This window comes from Pongo abelii, chromosome 5 (genome assembly GCF_028885655.2).
Source record: "Pongo abelii isolate AG06213 chromosome 5, NHGRI_mPonAbe1-v2.0_pri, whole genome shotgun sequence".
Taxonomy (NCBI): Eukaryota; Metazoa; Chordata; class Mammalia; order Primates; family Hominidae; genus Pongo; species Pongo abelii.
In genome coordinates this window covers 89,685,318-89,689,262 of record NC_071990.2, presented here as the reverse complement: position 1 = coordinate 89,689,262, position 3,945 = coordinate 89,685,318, and positions in this window count along the sequence as shown.

Below are 3,945 nucleotides of genomic sequence, written 5' to 3'. Positions count from 1 at the left end.
CTCAGAGAAGGCCTTTTAAAGCTGAGCCCAGCCTTGGGTTTGTATCCTTAAATACCTGTGAGTTGAGTGATCCTCTCCTTTTAAAGTCCTAAGATAAACTTGGAGCTCCTAGGCCTGTTAGAAAGTGACATTCTTTACTGACCACAGGTCAGGAACACTGTACAGGGACTGCGTAGACAAGGATATGAGGCCATTTTTTTTTCCCCAAGGGGCTTTTATTGGCTCTGCAAGTTGAGACTGACTCCTTAAAGAGAAGCATACCCTTCAGTCAAAGCCTTGGTAGGACAACCAGTTTCTCCAATTGTGTCCTGTTGCAAAAGAAAAATGGATTATTACTGCACTGATGCAAAAAACTATATTGCCATAAGTTAAGAATACTCACAGATAGTTTCCAAATTCTGGAGAAGCCAGGCAGAGAGACAAATATGCTCCAATATTGTGGGAAGTCAGAGACCCCGAACGGAGGGACTGACTGGAGCCGCAGTAGAGGAACATAAATTGTGAAGACTTCATTTTAATTTGGACATATATCGGTTCCCAAAATTAATACTTTTCTAATTTCTTATGCCTGTCTTTACTTCAATCTCTGAACATAAATTGTGAAGATTTCATTTTAATATGGACACTTATCACTTCCCTAATAATACTCTAATAATTTCTTATGCCTGTCTTACTTTAGTCTCTTAATCCTATTATCTTCATAAGCTGAGAATGTACGTCACCTCAAGACCACTATTGTGTCAAACTGTACAAATTGATTGTAAAACGTGTGTTTGAACAATATGAAATCATTACACCTTGAAAAAGAACAGAATAACAGCAATTTTCAGGGAACAAGGGAAGACAACCATAAAGTCTGACTGCCTGTGGGGTCAGGCAGAATAGAGCCATATTTTTCTTCTTGCAGAGAGCCTATAAATGGACATGCAAGTAGGGAAGATATCGCTGAATTCTTTTCCTAGCAAGGAATATTAATAATTAAGACCCTAGGAAAGGAATGCATTCCTGGTGGGGGAAGTCTATAAACAGCTGCTCTGGGAGTGTCTGTCTTATGCAGTTGAGATAAGGACTGAAATATGCCCTGGTCTCCTGCAGCACCCTCAGGCTTACTAGGATTGGGAAACCCCGCCCTGGTAAATTTGAGGTCAGACTGGTTCTCTGCTCTTGAATCCTGTTTTCTGTTGTTTAAGATGTTTATCAAGACAATATGTGCACAGTTGAACATAGACCCTTATCAGGAGTTTTTGATTTTGCCCTTTGCCTTGTGATCTTTGCTTTGCCCTTTGCCTCATGATCTTTATTGGCCTCAGAAACATGTGATCTTTGTTCTCCTTTTTGCCCTTTGAAGCATGTGATCTTTGTGACCTACTCCCTGTTCGTACACCCCCTCCCCTTTTGAAGTCCTTAATAAAAACCTGCTGGTTTTGCGGCTCAGGTGGGCATCACAGACCTACTGGTATGTGATGTCACCCCTGGCTGCCCAGCTGTAAAATTCCTCTCTTTGTACTCTTTCTCTTTATTTCTCAGACTGGCCGACACTTAGGGAAAATAGAAAGCACCTTCATTGAAATACTGGGGGTGGGTTCTCCTGATACTCCAAATTTTGTTCACAGGAGTATACCTTACTCAATTATTAAAGGCTGTAAATAGTTCAAAGTAAGTTTCCTTGACTCTGAAAAATAAGGGTCAGCAATATTCTAAGCAAAAGTCAAAAAGATCACTTCAGCTTTCTGAGTTCAGTCAATTTAGTTCTTGATTTGCTTGATATTCATGAACATTTCAGCTCTTTGTGAGTTCTGTACATTTTTCCTTTTGTTACAATCTCCAGAGTCATCAGAAACCGGTATTTGAGAGCACCTGTTAGAGTTCTATAGCTCATTATAAACCATCTTTTGAAAAGGATTAAAACAAGACAACAATTGTCTGTGAATAACAAAATGTCCAGGGTAGTTACAGTTAGAAACACAATTGACAAAGAAGTTTGATTATCTCAGACATTGGAATTTTAGAAATCCCATACAATTTGGGAACATATATTAGTATTATTCACAATAATATAACCTAAAGAAAACTGGGCCAGGTGCAGTGGCTCATGCCTGTAATCCCAGCACTTTGGGAGGCTGAGGAGGGTAGATCACCTGAGGTTAGGAGTTCAAGACCAGCCTGGCCAAAATGGCAAAACCCTGTCTCTACTAAAATACAAAAAAATTAGCTGGGCTTGGTGGTGGGTGCCTATAATCTCAGCTACTCGGGAGGCTGAGGCAGGAAAATCACTTGAACCTAGGAGGCGGAGGTTGCAGTAAGCTGAGATCGTGTCACTGCACTCCAGCCTGGTTACAGAGTGAGACTCTGTCTCAAAAAAAAAAAAAAAAAAGAAAAAAAGAAAACTGAACATCATTTTGGCAATCCCACATACCTAAACATGTCAACTAATCCTGTTTACATTTCTCTTCTGGACACTCTAGGGTCCTTCTGGAGCCTCTGAAAAGCCAGGTGTCAGGAAAGACAATTTTGAAACTGAAGTTTGATTTTTGGGAAGCCTGTTAAATATGTTAGTGGTTTAAAACACTTGATGTTATGAAATAGAATTCCAGATTTCCATAAATTATTTATTTTGCCAAAATGACTCAGAAATTTTAAAGAAGCAAAAACTTTTTATAACCCTTTACAAATTTTGCTAAAGTGCAGATTAGTGCCTTAAGAAAACTTTGTTGTGCTTTTATTTCAATGCTCAATTTACTTTTGAATTTAGCCGATGTTCACACACAGCATTTCTTTTGCAAGATTAATTTTAACCTTCCAGAACTTGTTTAAACCTTTAGCTTTATCTTACCTAATTTAAAACAATTCTCTAACCCTAGGAAAAAATTTACATTTCCATGCCTTCCATTACCTTTTACTAAAAAACACATTTTACTGTTCTTACACACCTTGCATGTAAATCTATTTTCAGTAGTTTCAATTATACATTATAATGGTAACTCCTAGCAATTTTAACTTTAATGTAAAACCTGGTAAGTTGTTTTAATTGTGTGCCAGGTGCAGTGAAGTTTTGACTCCTTCCAGCATAATTAATGACATGGTTAGTTCCATATGTCCCCAGGCCTTATCAACTGTGAAGCCGGCAAGTCAGATAGTTCTCAAAACTCAAAAAGCAGTTTATAACATTAAAACATTTAGCAAGACTAGTACCTAACCTGCATAATTTAGCCCACCTATTTACATTTTGATGACATCTGTTTTTTACCAATAATCTTTAAGGCTGTTTTTATTTCTCAAAGATTAAAGTCACATGAACTGAAAGGTACCATATCTTTTACCTTCCCTTTAAAAAATATTTGATATAAGCACTTGTCTTCCTTTAGGCCAATTAGAGTTTTGTTTTTTCTTTTTTTTTTTTTTTTTTGAGACAGAGTCTTGTTCTGTTGGCCAGGCTGGAGTGCAGTGGCACAATCTCAGCTCAATGCAACCTCTGCCTCCTGGGCTCAAGGGATTCTCTTGCCTCAGCCTCCCGAATACCTGGAACTACAGGCGTGTCACCACACCTGGCTAATTTTTGTATTTTTAGTAGAGACGGGGTTTCACCATGTTGGCCAAGCTGGTCTCAATCTCTTGACTCTCAAATGATCTGCCTGCCTTGGCCTCCCAAAGTGCTGGGATTACAGGCATGAGCCACCACACCTGGCCTTAGAGCTCGTTTTTTTTTTCTTTTTTTTTTTTGAGATGGAGTTTTGCTCTTGCTGCCCACGCTGGAGTGCAATCTCCACCTCCCGGGTTTAAGTGATTCTCCTGCCTCAGCCTCCCAAGTAGCTGGGATTACAGGCATGTGCCACCATGCCTGGCTAATTCTGTATTTTTACTAGAGATGGGGTTTCTCCAAGTTGGTCAGGCTGGTCTTGAACTCTCGACCTCAGGTGATCTGCCTGACTCAGCCTTCCAATGTGC